General features: G+C 32.8%; 1 protein-coding gene across 5 annotated transcripts in view; it reads left to right on the top strand.

Annotated features, from left to right (window-relative positions):
• Positions 1 to 396: 396 nt before the first annotated feature.
• LOC128243518 (uncharacterized) overlaps positions 397 to 11,165 on the top strand; it is a 38,361-nt gene continuing 27,592 nt past the window's right edge. Inside the window, exon 1 of one of the 5 annotated variants that reach the window (XM_052961334.1) lies at positions 397 to 498. The gene's annotated coding sequence lies outside the window, so the exon portion shown is untranslated. Of the gene's footprint in view, positions 499 to 820; positions 1,090 to 2,779; positions 2,797 to 3,168; positions 3,266 to 5,526; positions 5,727 to 11,165 lie in introns of those variants that run through there. The other 4 variants (XM_052961330.1, XM_052961335.1, XM_052961332.1 and 1 more) reach the window with 4 other exon arrangements.

Here is an 11,165-nt window from a genome sequence, read left to right as displayed (position 1 = left end):
TTTTCTGTTCGGAAATTAATGTTTTATGGCTTAAACCGTGACTAACGGTTTAAGAAAAATGCATAAAACATTATTTTTTGAACTCATTGGTTTCCATGGATTTTTGTAAAAATTGGCTCGTTCCAAGACAAAAAATAATAAAGTGGTCAAAACATTCAATCTGTGAGAGTGCAGCTTTAATAGAGCCAATTAAATAATTATCATGGAACATGTGTATCTAACAGTGAAAACTATGTTTATATTGTTTTATTAGATAAAGAAGGAAACCTCTTTTCGGGGAGCTTTGCCTTAACTTACATAATGACTTGAAATGATATTAAATTTGATAGATTACCATGATACTTGTGTAATTACGGACATATATCTTCTGAATTATTTTTACAGCAGTTCAACCCACCAATGTCAGAATGAAGTTACCTTAAAATGATGTTATTGACAAACGTAACCAAACTTAATACAAGGATGCTTTGATCAGCCAGCTATGTCAAATTGTGAGAGGTAAAAAATCTTTAGCTTTTCTTGAGGAGGGCCTGTAAAGCCAAATTTGTTTGCTTTGGTTATTTTTTTAAATATAAAATATAGCATTTTTGCATCATTAATTGTAAGTTCTTGACATATATTTGCTACAGTGTCATTTAATTTGTTCATATTTGTTAAAAAAAAGCTTTCCATAGGAAAAGAAGGCTATGTTAGTTTTTGTAATAATTTAAGGTCTACTCAATATTTTTATGACCTACAGTACCATTACTTATATGGTAAATTTGTAATACAAAGTTATCATACATCATTTGGGATTTTTATCAGATAATTTTAATGTTTACAAACCATATGTAACAGGTTAACATTTTAAAACTGATATCAACCCACAGTTGATCATGGCACTGAAGTAGAACATTTTTATGATGTGGTTTTTTGAGTGAGACCCCACAATTGTGTGTATGAATGTATTACATGGATTTAGTGCTTTGATTTGAACAGTTATTGATATTGAATGACAAAGAAAGAGTTTTAAGTGTATGGTAGGCGACCTTCTCCAAAAATTGTCAAAATTATTTAGGAATAAATTTTGCCCGGGACAGGTGTTTAGTGGTAAGTAAGTTTTAAATATGTTTGTAGAAAAATAACATATATTACAAAAAAAACATCCACAGCAATTTATTAAATTATTTGCTGTATTTCCTTAATAATTAAGAACTTCAACATCTTAATTCAAGTATGTTTTTTTATTTAAAAATTGGTATTGAAATAATAACATATAGGTATGCAAAAAAGAACACTTGTGTCTTTATTTAAACTATGATAATTATGTAGTTCGAAATTGTGCATCCTATATATAAATATATATATATATATATATATATATATATATATATATATATATATATATATATATATATATACATATATATAGTATGTTATACTTTAATTACCAAAAATACACTCTGCCATATTGCTAGAATTGCAAGAAACCATGAAATTCTGAAGCAAAAATTAAAGCAAAAATCAATCTCAATCCATTGAGTAGCAAAACTGTGAAAGCTTTTGCCTTAATACATTAAAGCTGCACTCTCATAGATTGACAATTTTGACATTTTTGTAGCTTTTATCTCAGAATCAGCTCATAGTAGTGTCAATGCCATCAATACAGTCAAATAATTCTCAACTGTTTTGAAAACTGCGGAAAACTTAATTTTTTCTTAAAGCTACTAACGCTTTTAGCGATTAAACACCAATTTTCGAACATAAATATGAAAACTGTGATCTGATCTTTTGATAGCAGTCTTAATAACACTGGTTTCAAGACTTTTGTACAAAAAATGGCTCATTCTAAGTAAAAAAAAAAAAGTTTTCACAAATGTCAACCTGTGAGAGTGCACTCACTTTAATACATTAGGAATTGTAACAATTAAATTTGCTTTTTAAAAATTCTACCTTGCAAATACATAATACACTATGAAATGGTAATTATTTTAATTGCTTTTTAAAGTAATATGAATAATGGTAAATAAGTTCATTTGGAACAAATCAAGAAGTAGGAAGACTGCATTATGTTAAGGAATGCCAATTGGGTACACACTGTTAGCATGTTTAAATAAACCATTATTAAAATTTTAAACTATGTTTCCTTTATTATTTAATTGCTGGAAATCATGTTTCATTTTTTTCAAAATAGATGGTAGGAAATATAATAATTATACTTCTAAAATGTTCCAAAAGGGAAATTTCTTTTAAAATGTTATTGTTTATTTTTCCTTTTCTACACCGTAATTTGGCAAAGGCCAGACTGCCAAATTACTTTTTTAGTATAGAAAAAAAAAAAAAATATCTTTCTCAATGTTCGGCGCGAATGGCTCTATGTAACTGTCAGTCCACATGCACAAACAGCTTAATAACCCACTTAATAAAACCGATTAATAAATTAATGGAATTAGGTGGTTGTTCTTTTCGTAAGATGACATGACTTAAAATCTGAATGATTTAAGAATGGGCGGAGTGAGCATGGCGAAATCAATGCCAAATCTGACGCAGGAATTGTGTATCGGATGAGTGGCAGTGGGCAGACCTTTAAACACCTGTGAAAATTGAAATTCGTGATTAAGCCTGGTACTTAATGATTGCAATTTCATTGACTGTAAATGTAACTTGTATTCTAAAGAAGGTTTCTAAAATTCATCCAACGATCCCATTGACAGAGACATGAGCATAAACACCAAAACGATAATATGTCAATAACCTGATAAGTTAAAGGCACAGAATTAAAACAGGTCAAGTTGGGACATGATGTTTTGGAAAGATGTAAGTTCATAAAAAATGTTCAGTAGACAATATTTGCGTTGTATGTTGACCAAATATGTTTGCTAATCTCACTTCAAAAGCATTCCGCAGGGGGGTAAACATTGAGAATTTGATATCATTTATTTGATGGACTAAAATGGCCTCTTATCAGCCATGTTTGGAATTTTATGAAAGGTGATGATTTTAACATGCATGTTTTTCTTTTGTCCTGTATGAGAATGGTAGCTCATGTTTGAAAGCGCTAAATTAAGAAAAAAATCTTCATGTACCAACTGTAAGGTGTTTTACAGCATTGTGGGTTTTGCAGCATAAGATAATAGGAACGTGCTCATTTTTGGAATAGTTTTCTTATTCATTCGGTGGAAATGACCAAGTGGTTAGCGTTTCAGACTCACGGTCATAGGATCCATGATTTGATTACTTCTCAGACTTGTGTCGATGATTAGTAGTTTGTTTTCACCCAGGAATCGTAAGTTCTTCTTAATCACATGTATATATAGCAGATTTTAAAACAGTACAAAAAGATCATGTTTGTCAATATAAAAGCTTTTCAGCTCTAAGCTGTTCATCGTTGGGACATAAAAATAAGTCTTATATTTATTATTTATTTAAAATTAATATTATAAAAATCTTATCTTAAGGGACTTATTTTTTTTTTCAATTTTGTCAAAATTCAGTTGTTTTACATACCTTTATGAATTGAAACAATTAGCAACTGGCAGAAAATCGTTTCAACAGAATCCAGGCCTAGAATGATTCAGTTTTTAATAGCGTTATTGAGTGTATTTAGAATAATATAGCTTTTTCTGTCACAAGAAATTGTTAAAAAAGAGTCCTGTAATTTTTACTTTTTGTATGACGTTTTATAATTGAAGCATTTTGTTCACATTTTATATGAAATATAAAAACCCAGATGTGTTCCCTTATAAAATGTGAATGAGTTCCTTATTTTTCAAGAGACTATAATATATAAATCATGTTGTAATTATTCATGTTTTGTTCTTTTTCAATCACAGAAATACACTGACTTAATTAGCCAGTTAGTTATAGGGTCTTGTATCACAAGACATTTTGATAATAATTATGTCAAAAGTTGTTACACTAGACATATTTCAAAGATATATCATCAGCTTTATTTCATGGCCACAAATATTCATATACAACATTCAATTAATAAGGCCTTAAAAAAAATAAATATATATTTCATTCCCCATACCACTTATTATTCACTGATTATAATTTTCGCCGGCAAAAAGTACCAAACGCAATGATGGACAAGAATTTTATGTTCATTGTAGTGTCTGACAAGTCATAATACATCCATAAATAGTTAATATTAGCCGTTAGTGAGGTTAAAAGGTGGTTGTTTTGTTAATGTTAGACAGTTGACCGTCTTTTTCTGTATGTACATCTTGCTCCGTATTTTATTTGCCTTTGTATTTTTTACAATTTTTGAATCATAATAGTGTGAACTTTTGGTAGGCTTGACATATTTATTGCTTTAAAAAATCATAAGATGGAGTTGTTTTGTACATAAAAAAAAATTTGATTGCAAATATCAAAAGGATGAAAAGTAAAAATGGCCCTATACAAATATTTTTAGAGTAACTAGAAAGTAAATTTTGATATTATTAGCCATATACAAGTATAAACTTGGATAGTGATATTCGAAAACATGCGAAAGCCGCAGGTATTATTGAAATTAGAACAGATTGTGAAAACTCAGTGGTAAAAATTAGCGCAAGCCCTACACTGGCAAAATGCGTTCCAGGCTTGCTCAAATTCCGGAATCTATGTAGCACAGTTTTTTAAAAATGTTGATGTCAAACAATAATATAAGTATTTGAGCTTGTCCATCCAAAAGGCGATGACTGAAAAATAGTTAATACATTTGCTTGGTTGAAGTTGGCTAAAATGTTTATTGATTGGTCAATAATTATCCAATATAATTAATGTTAACCAATTGCAAGCACATCTAGCCAAGAGATAACCTTTAAAAAACTTGAGAAAGTTTCATGCAATTTGATGCTGTTTAAAAAATCTTAGCTTCTGTTTTGGTAACCTTATATAGGATGCTTCAAAGTTAAAGTGACACTCTTATTCAAAATCAATACATACACATGTATTACAAACATTAAATTTGACTGATAAACTTTTCTACTTACTAAATAATGCATTCATGGAAAATATTAATTCCTGATATCAAAACTGTAACCGCGCATTTAATAGCAGAAAGCGCAAAAATATTAAATGATTGGTGAATGCTAAAAGATTTACTGTGATTAACTATAATCTCATAAGGTAGAAATACTGTATTTTATGCTCATTTCTTTCAAATTAATCTTGGTATCCTTCATAGGAACCATTGTTTTCGACATTTATGCTTCCTTTTTGGAATATTAAAATAATATTATTAATTGTGGTAAATCTCATTTGGGAGTAAGAGTGCATCTTTAAACATGTTTCAAACAAGATATTAATGCTATGCAGAGATATCAAAATCATATTTAGACAAGCCTTATTAGTAATGCCTACCTATGCAATGTAAACAGGTAATAAATAGCCGTCTGAGCGGTCACTCCAGGACCTTGGGTCAACTACTGGGTAACACGATACATTCGCTACTTATACCTCCTTACTGACAGCAGTTACACTCGAGCATTCCAAATATTTTCGTTAACTAAAGATTAAAGGATTGAAAAGAGAAAATAATTTGTAAAGAACACTTTGTGTGGCCAGTAGGTGTAAAATAGCTCTTAAGTTTACAATGAATATCGAATTTCATTGGATATTTTCACTTTGTCAATTGTTGTAAATTGATAAAATAACATTTGAAAATGTTAAACTCTGACTTTTAAGTGTGCTTTGGGATGTGAAAGTTAACATGTGGATTTTCCTTTTTTAAGGGATGTTTTAGTTGGATTTTATAGGTTAGTATTATGTTTAAATATTTATTTGAAGATCTTCTTTATTACATACAATAATTATTTTATACTCTGAACTATTGTTTTAATGCATTTGTTAAGCATGTATGGATAGTTTGCATTCCTTTCAATATATTGTATCATAAAATTAAGTACTAATTTGCAATTGTACTACAGGCAAAAACTCCAATCTAACATTAAGATATAGTGTATAGATAGAAATGTATGTAATGAATTTGTAATTCACTACATTAACCTAAAATATTTCAAGAATGTATTGTCAGTGTCTTGTTTTACTCGGTGTCGAGAGTTTGAAATACTTCAGCTAAAAGTTTGAAACACTTTGGCGGAGAAAACGAAACACAATTTCAATGTCTAATTGATTGTTAAAATGAACTCAATGACTGAAAATGTGCTTTTGGAGGCGGAAACTTGATAATGACAGATCAGGCACATACTGATCTGTTTAAGGATAGCTGTTAGAAAATGATACAGAGTTCCTGTCTCACTGTCGTATCTTATTTTATAAACAAGAGCTCATATCTTATTTTATAAACAAGAGCTCGCAAGCGGATGCTAATGTTTATCTATTTTCAATGATGGGTCAAGCTAGATAGATTCTTTTATTTCCTTCTTAAAATGAAGAGCATAATTATTGACAAATATTTACTTTAAGCAAGAGTTATGGGACTTACTTGTCATAAATTTTGCACCTTGTCACGTAGAACATGTAAATCACTTTCAAACGTAACCAGCATTTATGTTTTTTGCTGCACTGATATCGCCAACAAGGACATCAAGGATTTGACTTTGCATCAACTTTATTTCATTCGACAATAATAAATAAATAGCTTGTAGTCTTGGTAAAATTTGTGATCTATGTCACACAGGAATGTGTAGGCGCGAGCTTGCTATACAGTAATGACATTGGAAAATGATGGAGAAAGCAAGGAGATAATCGGTCAGTCTCCCCATTCTCATCAAAGACAGATTTTGCTTACTGCTGATTCAAAATAGGGCTGTCCTGCTTAAAATATATAAATTTGACTAATAGAAAAAGAACAGGAGAGTGTACGCCCGACCCTCAGAAGGTCCATTTTGTTTTTAACATGCAGTTTTTTCATGCAACGACCTGAATCGAAAAAACATTTTGTGCAAGGCTGTAAAAATCTAGACACAAGGACATATGCTGCATTTTAAACATTATTATATTTATCATTGCATATGATTTGGTTGTTGAGTGCTCTGTAGAAACAGCTTAAGGAACACACCACCGTCAAGGTCAACTGCATCTTTTACTTGAACACCATCTGCATCACGTACTTGTACACCATGTGTTTCTGCTATGCAAGAAATGAATCACAACCTCCCTACTATCCCTAATAAAACACTTCGTTAAAAAAAAGAATTAATTTTCTTGTGGACAAAGAATGTTTTCCAATTTCAGTGCTTTATTCATTAGATACTTGAGCATTATAAGGAATTATATACGAGTGAAAGATTGACAATGTTTTAAAATGAAACAGATGTTGTTGTTTTTAAATCCTGTTTTCTGAGTTTTTAAAGCATTTTTGTTTGTGTAGCTTAGTGTTGTGATCTTTGAAACACTAAGGTATTGAATAGATTTACAAAGGATTTATTTTACAGAGCAAATAACAATTTATCTGTTAGAATAAACTGTTTTGAACTTCAATATGCATTGACGTATTTCCACTTATCTTTTCAAACCCATCGACATTTTTATGGGCATGAATACATCCTTTTTTCTCCCTTTTCATGGCTTCTTATCTGCTCAATTTGTTTGACTGTTTCAATTTCCATGGGCTTGGTTTTGCACTAGGAACCGCCCGATTAATCATGGCACTGGTTATTTGGAAGTTTGATACCGCTTATTTAACTTTTTAAATAATGTCAAACAGAGTCAAATGTCGAAACAAATGGCTTTTTACCATGAAATATTAATGGATATGGTGCATATCACCTGCTGGCCTTTTCCTGTTTGTGTGAAACAAATATTGTTAATGTTTTGGTGGTAATTAATATACAGTGAGCAATTTGCCATAGTAGACAACCACCCAAACGCAGGGTCAAAATTGACCATTTAAGATAATGTGAGGTTTCCATGTTAATTGAGGGAAAGTTATGTTTTAAATATTAAAAAAAACTGATGCTCAAAAGTCACTGAATACCATTGGTCATATTTCAATTTTACCTTAAAACTAAGTTTCAAAGTCACTGTATACCAATGGCCATGTTTCAGTGTTTTCCTAGAACAAAGTACCAAAGTCGCTGTATACCAATGGCCATGTTTCAATGTTTTCCTATACCAAAGTACCAAAGTCGCTGTATACCAATGGCCATGTTTCAATGTTTTCCTAGAACAAAGTACCAAAGTCACTGTATACCTATGGCCATGTTTCAGTTTTTTCCTATAACAAAGTACCAAAGTCGCTGTATACCAATGGTCATATTTCAATGTTTCCGTAGAACAAAGTACCAAAGTCACTGTATACAAATGGCCATGTTTCAGTTTTTTCCTATAACAAAGTACCAAAGTCGCTGTATACCAATGGTCATATTTCAATGTTTCCGTAGAACAAAGTACCAAAGTCACTGTATACAAATGGCCATGTTTCAATGTTTCCCTAGAACAAAGTACCAAAGTCACTGTATACCATTGGCCATGTTTCAATGTTTCCCTAGAACAAAGTACCAAAGTCACTGTATACAAATGGCCATGTTTCAATGTTTCCCTAGAACAAAGTACAAGAGTCACTGTATACAAATGGCCATGTTTCAATGTTTCCGTAGAACAAAGCACCAAAGTCACTGTATGCCATTGGCCATGTTTCAATGTTTCCCTAAAACAAAGTACCAAAGTCACTGTATACCATTGGCCATGTTTCAATGTTTCCCTAGAACAAAGCACCAAAGTCACTGTATGCCATTAGCCATGTTTCAGTGTTTCCCTAGGACAAAGCACCAACGTCACTGTATACCATTGGCCATGTTTCAATGTTTCAATGTTTCCCTAGGACAAAGCACCAAAGTCACTGTATACCATTGGCCATGTTTCAATGTTTCCCTAGAACAAAGTACCAAAGTCACTGTATACCAATGGCCATGTTTCAATGTTTCCCTAGGACAAAGCACCAAAGTCACTGTATACCATTGGCCATGTTTCAATGTTTCCCAAGAACAAAGTACCAAAGTCACTGTATACCATTGGCCATGTTTCAGTGTTTCCCTAGAACAAAGCACCAAAGTCACTGTATACCATTGGCCATGTTTCAATGTTTCCCTAGAACAAAGTACCAACGTCACTGTATACCAATGGCCATGTTTTAATGTTTCCCTAGGACAAAGCACCAACGTCACTGTATACCAATGGCCATGTTTTAATGTTTCCCTAGGACAAAGTACCAACGTCACTGTATACCAATGGCCATGTTTTAATGTTTCCCTAGGACAAAGCACCAACGTCACTGTATACCATTTGCCATGTTTCAATGTTTCCCTAGAACAAAGTACCAAAGTCACTGTATACCATTGGCCATGTTTCAAGGCTTACCTAGAACAAAGTACCAAAGTCACTGCATGTATACCATTGGCCATGTTTCAATGCTTACCTAGAAGAAAGTACCAAAGTCACTGTATACCATTGGCCATGTTTCAAGGCTTACCTAGAACAAAGTACCAAAGTCACTGCATGTATACCATTGGCCATGTTTCAATGCTTACCTAGAAGAAAGTACCAAAGTCACTGTATACCATTGGCCATGTTTCAAGGCTTACCTAGAACAAAGTACCAAAGTCACTGCATGTATACCATTGGCCATGTTTCAATGTTTCCCTAGAACAAAGTACCAAAGTCACTGTATACCATTGGCCATGTTTCAATGCTTACCTAGAACAAAGTACCAAAGTCACTGTATACCATTGGCCATGTTTCAATGTTTCCCTAGAACAAAGTACCAAAGTCACTGTATACCATTGGCCATGTTTCAAGGCTTACCTAGAACAAAGTACCAAAGTCACTGTATACCATTGGCCATGTTTCAATGCTTACCTAGAACAAAGTACCAAAGTCACTGTATACCAATGGCCATGTTTCAATGCTTACCTAGAAGAAAGTACCAAAGTCACTGTATACCATTGGCCATGTTTCAAGGCTTACCTAGAACAAAGTACCAAAGTCACTGTATACCAATGGCCATGTTTCAATGTTTCCCTAGAACAAAGTACCAAAGTCACTGCATGTATACCATTGGCCATGTTTCAAGGCTTACCTAGAACAAAGTACCAAAGTCACTGTATGCCATTGGCCATGTTTCAATGTTTCCCTAGAACAAAGTACCAAAGTCACTGTATGCCATTGGCCATGTTTCAAGGCTTACCTAGAACAAAGTACCAAAGTCACTGTATGCCATTGGCCATGTTTCAAGGCTTACCTAGAACAAAGTACCAAAGTCACTGCATGTATACCAATGGCCATGTTTCAAGGCTTACCTAGAACAAAGTACCAAAGTCACTGCATGTATACCATTGGCCATGTTTCAATGTTTCCCTAGAACAAAGTACCAAAGTCACTGTATACCATTGGCCATGTTTCAAGGCTTACCTAGAACAAAGTACCAAAGTCACTGTATACCATTGGCCATGTTTCAAGGCTTACCTAGAACAAAGTACCAAAGTCACTGTATACCAATGGCCATGTTTCAATGCTTACCTAGAAGAAAGTACCAAAGTCACTGTATACCATTGGCCATGTTTCAATGCTTACCTAGAACAAAGTACCAAAGTCACTGTATACCATTGGCCATGTTTCAATGCTTACCTAGAAGAAAGTACCAAAGTCACTGTATACCATTGGCCATGTTTCAATGCTTACCTAGAAGAAAGTACCAAAGTCACTGCATGTATACCAATGGCCATGTTTCAATGCATACCTAGAAGAAAGTACCAAAGTCACTGCATGTATACCAATGGCCATGTTTCAATGCTTACCTAGAAGAAAGTACCAAAGTCACTGCATGTATACCAATGGCCATGTTTCAATGCTTACCTAGAAGAAAGTACCAAAGTCACTGCATGTATACCAATGGCCATGTTTCAATGTTTACCTAGAAGAAAGTACCAAAGTCACTGCATGTATACCAATGGCCATGTTTCAATGCTTACCTAGAAGAAAGTACCAAAGTCACTGCATGTATACCAATGGCCATGTTTCAATGTGCAGTAAATGTCCCAAAATAGCCTACACCTGTTTTTTTGTTTAAAGCTGCACTCTTACAGATTGAACGTTTTGACAACTTTTTTATTTTTTGTCTTGGAACGAGCCAATTTTAGCGAAAATCCATGGAAACCAGTGATATAAGACTGCTGACAAAAGATCAGATCGCAGATTTTTATATTTAAGTTCAAAAATTAATGTTTTATGCCTTT

This window comes from Mya arenaria, chromosome 8 (genome assembly GCF_026914265.1).
Source record: "Mya arenaria isolate MELC-2E11 chromosome 8, ASM2691426v1".
NCBI classification, from domain to species: domain Eukaryota; kingdom Metazoa; phylum Mollusca; class Bivalvia; order Myida; family Myidae; genus Mya; species Mya arenaria.
Note: the sequence above shows the minus strand (reverse complement) of the source record. Positions and strands in the feature narration are given on the sequence as shown.